The following is a 9,381-nucleotide window of genomic DNA, read 5'->3' as shown; positions in this document are numbered from 1 at the left end:
CCTGCCCCAGCGCCGGGGGGGAGGTGGAAAGGGGAGGATGCGGCAAGGCACGCGCCGGGCCGCTAACGCCACGGCTCCCCCCCGCTCGAGCCGCTCGGGGCTGGGGGAACGAGGACGACACCTCACACGCGACGGGAAGCGAAGTGGAAAGGAAGACCGCCCTTGCCCTGCCGGCCGGGGGCCCTTTCCGACGCGACCCGAAAGGCCTCATCGATCAACAAGGACAGAAGGAAAGGAAGCCAGCGGAGGCCCCACGGCCTCGCTCTTCTGGGACAGACACAGCCACGCGCACCCCGCCACCGCCCTCGGGAGCAGCCAGCAGGCACGGGGCTCGGCGTGCGGGCAACACGCCGGCGGAGCAAACGGGGCGCCCTCCAGAGATGGGGGGGGGGGGGGCAAGCTGCACCGGGCCGCACCGGCTCACAGGGCACCTCTGCCTCCCCGAAATGTGGGCTTGCATTTTCCCTCAAGCTGCACCGAGTTACATCTCCATCACGGGGCGCCCCTCTGGAGCCAGGAGGAAGCCGTGCTGGGGCACCGGCTTGCCCTCCTCCCCCCATGCCGGGCTCCATAGCATACGAGTGGCCAGTCACCGCCGCTGGCTTTTCCCTTAGATGCCGTGCCCCCGCGGGCTGCGGCTTTGGCCATGGGGGGGAACCCCCGTGAAGAGGGTCCAGTGCTGGGAACTCTCTCTGCCCCTTACCGGGCTCTCTCTCGCCGTGCCTGGACGGGCTTGCTTTCCATTCTTGGTGGGACCGACGCCGGCACCACGTCTCCCCGGCTTTCTCTGCCCCCGTGCCCCACCGGGCAAACTTCGCTTCGGGGGTTCCACACTTCGGCAGTGGCCGGCGCCAGCCACTCCTCAACTTTTTTTCTTTTCCCCGCTTTCGTTGCCGAGCCCGGGCTGGGCTCCGGCTCACGGACGAGCGAAACCCATCCAACACCGCTGAGGGTGCGCCAGCGGCCCGCTCCAAACCGCCGCGCCTTTGTTCGGCCCCGCGGGTCCCCTCTCTGACCCGGGCGGAAAGCCACCGAGAAGCCAGACGGACCCCCTGCCCAGCCGCCTGGCGGGGTGGCTTGGAGCAGCCGCTCGGCAGCGCTGCCCTGGGAGTGCTCGGCGTCGCTTGTTCCCTCATATACGGAACTGGAGGGCCGTCAGCTCCGCGAGCGCACAACCAGCCGACCTCCGCCCAGCGGCAGGTCGCAGAAATCACGCCGGCTTGTACGATGACGTAGGCGGAGGCAGAGCGCAACAGCGACCCCCTTGGCGACAAGCGCGATCTCCGCGGAGAGCACGTCTACTCGCCGAGGGAGAGCACGTCTACTCGCCGAGGGAGAGCACGTCTACTCGCCGAGGGAGAGCACGTCTACTCGCCCAGGGAGAGCACGTCTATTCGCCCCAGGGAGAGCACGTCTACTCGCCCAGGGGAGAGCACGTCTACTCGCCCAGGGAGAGCACGTCTACTCGCCGAGGGAGAGCACGTCTACTCGCCCAGGGAGAGCACGTCTACTCGCCCAGGGAGAGCACGTCTACTCGCCCAGGGAGAGCACGTCTACTCGCCGAGGGAGAGCACGTCTACTCGCCGAGGGAGAGCACGTCTACCCGCCGAGGGAAGAGCACGTCTACTCGCCGAGGGAGAGCACGTCTGCTCGCCGAGGGAGAGCACGTCTACCTCCCGCCTGAGGGAGAGCACGGGGGGGGGGGGACAAAGACAGGCGGCAGCAGCTTCGGTGAACGTCACCCCGGGAGGCGACCGGGGCTGTCCCGGGGCTAGTCCCGGGAAGCCGGCGTCCGACACAGGGAACCGTCAGCTGCCGGACCGGGGCGAATCCCCGCGGCCACGGCAGGGGTGGGGGGCTCGAAGACAGCCGGCAGCCGCTTCGGTGAACGTCACCCGGGGAGGAGACTGGGGCCCTCCCGGGACCGTCCCCGGGAAGACGACGTTCGGCACGAGATCCCGGCCGCGGCCGGACCGGCTCGAAGCCTCGCGGTCCCGGCAGCAGCCGGAGCCGCTCGCCGCCTCGGGCTCCCGGCCCCCTACAGATCCGGCGACTCGTTCGCGGGCGGCGGGGGGAGGCAGTGGAGGGGGTGCGGGGGAGAAGCGGCAGCGGAGGCGGAGGGGGGGGGGGGGGCTCGAAGACAGCCGGCAGCCGCTTCGGTGAACGTCACCCAGGAGGCGATCGGGGCCGTCCCGGGGCCGTCCCGGGATGCCGGCTTCCGGCACGGGGTCCCGGCCGCGGCCGGACCGGCTCGTATCCCCGCGGCTCCGGCAGGGGGGGGGGGGGGGCTCGAAGACAGCCGGCAGTCGCCTCGGTGAACGTCACCCGGCCGGCGACCGCGGCCGTTCCGGGGCCGTCCCGGGAAGCCTGCGACAGGCACGGGGTCCCAGCCGCGGCCGGACCGACTCGAAGCCCCGCGGCCCCGGCACGGGGGAGGCCCAAAGACTGGCGGCAGCCGCTTCGCTGAACGTCACCCGGCCGGCGACCGGGGCCGTCCCGGGGCCGTCCCGGGATGCCGGCATCCGGCACGGGGTCCCGGCCGCGGCCGGAGCGGCTCGAATCCCCGCGGTCCCGGCAGCAGCCGGAGCCGCTCGCCGTTCGGGCTCCCGGCACCCTACGGATCCGGCGACTCGTTCGCCGGCGGCGGGGGGAGGGCAGTGAAGGAGGTGCGGGCAGAAGCGGCAGCGGAGGCGGAGGGGGGGGGGGGGCTCGAAGACAGCCGGCAGCCGCTTCGGAGAACGTCACCCGGCCGGCGACCGCGGCCGTTCCGGGGCCGTCCCGGGAAGCCTGCGACAGGCACGGGGTCCCGGCCTCGGCCGGACCCGCACTGGGTGCCGCCGCCTCGGGCTCTCGGGACGGTATGGATCCGCCGACTCGTTCGCCGGCGGCGGGGGGAGGCAGTGGAGGGGGTGCGGGGAGAAGCGGCAGCGGAGGCGGAGGGGGGGGGGGGGCTCGAAGACAGCCGGCAGCCGCTTCGGTGAACGTCACCCGGCCGGCGACCGGGGCCGTCCCGGGGCCGTCCCGGGATGCCGGCTTCCGGCACGGGGGTCCCGGCCGCGGCCGGACCGGCTCGAATCCCCGCGGTCCCGGCAGCAGCCGGAGCCGCTCGCCGTTCGGGCTCCCGGCACCCTACGGATCCGGCGACTCGTTCGCCGGCGGCGGGGGGAGGCAGTGGAGGGGGTGCGGGCAGAAGCGGCAGCGGAGGCGGAGGGGGGGGGGCTCGAAGACAGCCGGCAGCCGCTTCGGTGAACGTCACCCGGCCGGCGACCGGGGCCGTCCCGGGGCCGTCCGGGGATGCCGGCTTCCGGCACGGGGTCCCGGCCGCGGCCGGAGCGGCTCGAATCCCCGCGGTCCCGGCAGCAGCCGGAGCCGCTCGCCGTTCGGGCTCCCGGCACCCTACAGATCCGGCGACTCGTTCGCCGGCGGCGGGGGAGGCAGTGGAGGGGGTGCGGGGAGAAGCGGCCGCGGAGGCGGAGGGGGGGGGGGGGGGGCTCGAAGACAGCCGGCAGCCGCTTCGGTGAACGTCACCCGGGAGGCGACCGGGACCGGCCCGGGAAGCCATCGTCCGGCCCCGGATCCCGGCCGCGGCCGGACCGGCTCGAAGCCCCGCGGCCCCGGCACGGGGGAGGCCCAAAGACTGGCGGCAGCCGCTTCGCTGAACGTCACCCGGCCGGCGACCGGGGCCGTCCCGGGGCCGTCCCGGGATGCCGGCTTCCGGCACGGGGGTCCCGGCCGCGGCCGGACCGGCTCGAATCCCCGCGGTCCCGGCAGCAGCCGGAGCCGCTCGCCGTTCGGGCTCCCGGCACCCTACGGATCCGCCGACTCGTTCGCCGGCGGCGGGGGGAGGCAGTGGAGGGGGGTGCGGGCAGAAGCGGCAGCGGAGGCGGAGGGGGGGGGGGCTCGAAGACAGCCGGCAGCCGCTTCGGTGAACGTCACCCGGCCGGCGACCGGGGCCGTCCCGGGGCCGTCCGGGGATGCCGGCTTCCGGCACGGGGTCCCGGCCGCGGCCGGAGCGGCTCGAATCCCCGCGGTCCCGGCAGCAGCCGGAGCCGCTCGCCGTTCGGGCTCCCGGCACCCTACGGATCCGGCGACTCGTTCGCCGGCGGCGGGGGGAGGCAGTGGAGGCGGTGCGGGGAGAAGCGGCAGCGGAGGCGGAGGGGGGGCGGGGGGGGGACGATAGTGGCGGGGGGCGGGGGGTGCTCGAAGGCAGCCGGCAGCCGGTTCGGTGAACATTCGCCGGGGCGGGGGGGGCGACCTGTCCGTGCCCGGGGCAGCCCCGGGAAGCCGGCAGCCAGCACGGGGGTCCCGGCAGCACCTGTTCCCTGCCCTGGGACTTGCCGTGCCCGGCGGCCGGTTGCCGGGTGGGGGGAGCGATGAGAGGCAGGGCGCAGCGGCCGGGGCAGCGCCGGGCCGCAGCGGGGGGCTGGGCGGGTGGGGTAGGCGTCGAGCGGCAAGCCCTCGGCTGCAGCGAATGTTCGGCGGTGCGGGGCGGGGGGGGGACGGGACGACACGTTGGGGGCGCCAGGGGGCGGCCGGAGGGGGAGGCCGGTGCCTGGCCCTGGGAGCTGCTGGGCGCCGGATGGCCGAGGGTGCGTCAGAAGCCGCCCGAGCGGTCGAGCAGGTCCTCCAGAAAGGCCTAGGGTGGCTTCGAGGGCCCCGGGAGCAGTCGAGGGAGGCCTCCAGGCAGGTCTGGAGTGGATGGGAGGCCTTCAAAAGCAGACAAGGGAGGCTGCCAGCGGGGCCTAGGCTGGCACTGCAGCCTGTAAATGGTTGGGGGGGGGGCCTCTGGTGCGGCCTGGAGTCTCTGGGTGGCGTCCAGAGAGGTGCAAAAGATCCTCTGGTGCGGCCTGTGGTGGCGGAGAAGCCTGCAGAGCGTGCGGGGGAGGCTTCTGCTGCGGCCTGGGGTGGGTCGGAAGCCTGCAGAGCGTGCGGGAGAGGCTTCTGGTGCGGCCTGGGGTGGCTGAGAAGCCTGCAGAGCGTGCGGGGAGAGGCTTCTGGTGCGGCCTGGGGTGGCTGAGAAGCCTGCAGAGCGTGCGGGAGAGGCTTCTGCTGCGGCCTGGGGTGGCTGAGAAGCCTGCAGAGCGTGCGGGGGAGGCTTCTGTTGGGGCCTGGGGTGGGTCAGAAGCCTACAGAGCATGCGGGGGAGGCTTCTGGTGCGGCCTGGGGTGGGTCGGAAGCCTGCAGAGCGTGCGGGAGAGGCTTCTGTTGGGGCCTGGGGTGGCTGAGAAGCCTGCAGAGCGTGCGGGGGAGGCTTCTGCTGCGGCCTGGGGTGGCTGAGAAGCCTGCAGAGCGTGCGGGGGAGGCTTCTGCTGCGGCCTGGGGTGGCTGAGAAGCCTGCAGAGCGTGCGGGGGAGGCTTCTGGTGCGGCCTGGGGTGGCTGAGAAGCCTGCAGAGCGTGCGGGAGAGGCTTCTGCTGCAGCCTGGGGTGGGACGGAAGCCTGCAGAGCGTGCGGGGGGAGGCTTCTGCTGCGGCCTGGGGTGGGACGGAAGCCTGCAGAGCGTGCGGGGGAGGCTTCTGGTGCGGCCTGGGGTGGGTCGGAAGCCTGCAGAGCGTGCGGGGAGAGGCTTCTGCTGCGGCCTGGGGTGGGTCGGAAGCCTGCAGAGCGCGCGGGAGAGGCTTCTGTTGGGGCCTGGGGTGGCTGAGAAGCCTGCAGAGCGTGCGGGAGAGGCTTCTGCTGCGGCCTGGGGTGGCTGAGAAGCCTGCAGAGCGTGCGGGAGAGGCTTCTGCTGCGGCCTGGGGTGGCTGAGAAGCCTGCAGAGCGTGCGGGAGAGGCTTCTGCTGCGGCCTGGGGTGGCTGAGAAGCCTGCAGGGCGTGCGGGGAGAGGCTTCTGCTGCGGCCTGGGGTGGGTGGGAAGCCTGCAGAGCGTGCGGGGGAGGCTTCTGGTGCGGCCTGGGGTGGCTGAGAAGCCTGCAGAGCGTGCGGGGGAGGCTTCTGGTGCGGCCTGGGGTGGCTGAGAAGCCTGAAGAGCGTGCGGGGGGAGGCTTCTGGTGCGGCCTGGGGTGGCTGAGAAGCCTGCAGAGCGTGCGGGAGAGGCTTCTGCTGCGGCCTGGGGTGGCTGAGAAGCCTGCAGAGCGTGCGGGGAGAGGCTTCTGCTGCGGCCTGGGGTGGCTGAGAAGCCTGCAGAGCGTGCGGGAGAGGCTTCTGGTGCGGCCTGGGGTGGCTGAGAAGCCTGCAGAGCGTGCGGGAGAGGCTTCTGGTGCGGCCTGGGGTGGCTGAGAAGCCTGCAGAGCGTGCGGGGGAGGCTTCTGGTGCGGCCTGGGGTGGCTGAGAAGCCTGCAGAGCGTGCGGGAGAGGCTTCTGCTGCAGCCTGGGGTGGCTGAGAAGCCTGCAGAGCGTGCGGGGGGAGGCTTCTGGTGCGGCCTGGGGTGGCTGAGAAGCCTGCAGAGCGTGCGGGAGAGGCTTCTGCTGGGGCCTGGGGTGGCTGAGAAGCCTGCAGAGCGTGCGGGGGGAGGCTTCTGCTGCGGCCTGGGGTGGCTGAGAAGCCTGCAGAGCGTGCGGGGGGAGGCTTCTGCTGCGGCCTGGGGTGGCTGAGAAGCCTGCAGAGCGTGCGGGGGAGGCTTCTGGTGCGGCCTGGGGTGGCTGAGAAGCCTGCAGAGCGTGCGGGGGAGGCTTCTGGTGCGGCCTGGGGTGGGTCGGAAGCCTGCAGAGCGTGCGGGAGAGGCTTCTGCTGCGGCCTGGGGTGGGTCGGAAGCCTGCAGAGCGTGCGGGAGAGGCTTCTGTTGGGGCCTGGGGTGGCTGAGAAGCCTGCAGAGCGTGCGGGGAGAGGCTTCTGCTGCGGCCTGGGGTGGCTGAGAAGCCTGCAGAGCGTGCGGGAGAGGCTTCTGGTGCGGCCTGGGGTGGCTGAGAAGCCTGCAGAGCGTGCGGGGGGAGGCTTCTGGTGCGGCCTGGGGTGGGTCGGAAGCCTGCAGAGCGTGCGGGGGAGGCTTCTGTTGGGGCCTGGGGTGGGTCAGAAGCCTACAGAGCGTGCGGGGGGAGGCTTCTGGTGCGGCCTGGGGTGGGTCGGAAGCCTGCAGAGCGTGCGGGAGAGGCTTCTGTTGGGGCCTGGGGTGGCTGAGAAGCCTGCAGAGCGTGCGGGAGAGGCTTCTGCTGCGGCCTGGGGTGGCTGAGAAGCCTGCAGAGCGTGCGGGGAGAGGCTTCTGCTGCGGCCTGGGGTGGCTGAGAAGCCTGCAGAGCGTGCGGGAGAGGCTTCTGGTGCGGCCTGGGGTGGCTGAGAAGCCTGCAGAGCGTGCGGGGAGAGGCTTCTGCTGCGGCCTGGGGTGGCTGAGAAGCCTGCAGAGCGTGCGGGAGAGGCTTCTGCTGCGGCCTGGGGTGGCTGAGAAGCCTGCAGAGCGTGCGGGAGAGGCTTCTGCTGCGGCCTGGGGTGGCTGAGAAGCCTGCAGGGCGTGCGGGAGAGGCTTCTGCTGCGGCCTGGGGTGGGTGGGAAGCCTGCAGAGCGTGCGGGGGAGGCTTCTGGTGCGGCCTGGGGTGGCTGAGAAGCCTGCAGAGCGTGCGGGGGAGGCTTCTGGTGCGGCCTGGGGTGGCTGAGAAGCCTGCAGAGCGTGCGGGAGAGGCTTCTGGTGCGGCCTGGGGTGGCTGAGAAGCCTGCAGAGCGTGCGGGGGAGGCTTCTGGTGCGGCCTGGGGTGGCTGAGAAGCCTGCAGAGCGTGCGGGAGAGGCTTCTGCTGCGGCCTGGGGTGGCTGAGAAGCCTGCAGAGCGTGCGGGGGAGGCTTCTGGTGCGGCCTGGGGTGGCTGAGAAGCCTGCAGAGCGTGCGGGAGAGGCTTCTGGTGCGGCCTGGGGTGGCTGAGAAGCCTGCAGAGCGTGCGGGAGAGGCTTCTGGTGCGGCCTGGGGTGGCTGAGAAGCCTGCAGAGCGTGCGGGGGGAGGCTTCTGGTGCGGCCTGGGGTGGGTCGGAAGCCTGCAGAGCATGCGGGGGAGGCTTCTGCTGCGGCCTGGGGTGGCTGAGAAGCCTGCAGAGCGTGCGGGGTGCGGCCTGGGGTGGCTGAGAAGCCTGCAGAGCGTGCGGGAGAGGCTTCTGGTGCGGCCTGGGGTGGCTGAGAAGCCTGCAGTGCGTGCGGGGGAGGCTTCTGCTGCGGCCTGGGGTGGCTGAGAAGCCTGCAGAGCGTGCGGGAGAGGCTTCTGCTGCGGCCTGGGGTGGGTCGGAAGCCTGCAGAGCGTGCGGGAGAGGCTTCTGCTGCGGCCAGGGGTGGGTCGGAAGCCTGCAGAGCTTGCGGGGGAGGCTTCTGGTGCGGCCTGGGGTGGGTCGGAAGCCTGCAGAGCATGCGGGGGAGGCTTCTGCTGCGGCCTGGGGTCTCTGGGTGGCCTCTAGAGAGGTGCAAAAGACCCTCTGGGTTGGGCTGGGGTGGCTCTTGGACCCCTGCCACACAGTGGAGAGAGGCCTCCGGCCCGCCACCTGTGTCCCTGTGTGCCTGAGTGCCTGTGTCCCTGTGTCCCTGTGTCCCTGTGTCCCTGAGTGCCTGAGTGCCTGTGTCCCTGTGTCCCTGTGTCCCTGTGTCCCTGAGTGCCTGAGTGCCTGTGTCCCTGTGTCCCTGTGTCCCTGAGTGCCTGAGTGCCTGAGTGCCTGTGTCCCTGTGTCCTTGTGTCCCTGTGTCCCTGTGTGCCTGAGTGCCTGTGTCCCTGTGTCCCTGTCTGTGTACCTGTGTGCGAGTGTCCGGCACGCCACCCAGCGGCGGCGGGCAAGCAGGTAGGCGGGTGGGCGGGCCGGCGAGGGCCAGTGTGAGTTTGGGGGGTGGGAGGGGAGGCGGCAGCTGGAAGCGTCAGAGGAGGGGGCGTGGCTCCGGCTGGCCCCGGGAGCAGGTTCCCGGGACCGGGACCGGCTGGACCCGGCGGGTGGTTGATCCCGGGGCGGGGGGCAGAGGCGGCGGGAAGCGGCAGCTGCGTGTGCGGCGGGGGGGTGGAGGGCGAACCGCGGCGGGAAGCGGATGCTTCAGAGCAGGTTACGGGGGCGGGGACGGACGACACCACCTGTCCCCGCCCCGGGACGGGCTGGACCCGGCGCCCTGGACCCGGCGCCGTGTACCCGCCGCCGCCCCCGCCGCCGCCCCCCTCCGCCACCCCGGGACCCCGACGTTTTTTGGCGCCCGCGCCTTTTTTTGCTCCCCGCCTGCCCGCGCTGCCCCGGGCCCTCCCCCGGGGCGGGGCGGGAGGGAGGGACGGACGGACGGGTAGCCGGGGATCTCCGAGCGCGCGCCACCAGACCGAGGCGGGTCCCGGCGGCGGCGGCGGCGGCGGCGGCGGCGGCGGCAGCAAGCGACGGCGGGGGGGGCAGGCTAGGGAGAGAGGGGGAGCGGCATGCGGTAGGGCTGGGGGGTTTGTTTCGGGGGGGAGGGGTGGGGGGGGGGTGGCAGCGGTCAGCGAGAGCGGGGAGAGGGGGAGCGGCATG

This window comes from Melanerpes formicivorus, unplaced genomic scaffold (genome assembly GCF_026170545.1).
Source record: "Melanerpes formicivorus ecotype bairdi unplaced genomic scaffold, bMelFor1.0.p_v2 SCAF_780, whole genome shotgun sequence".
In the NCBI taxonomy this organism is placed as follows: Eukaryota; Metazoa; Chordata; class Aves; order Piciformes; family Picidae; genus Melanerpes; species Melanerpes formicivorus.
The sequence above is the reverse complement of the archived record's forward strand: the minus strand, read 5'-3'. Positions refer to the sequence as shown.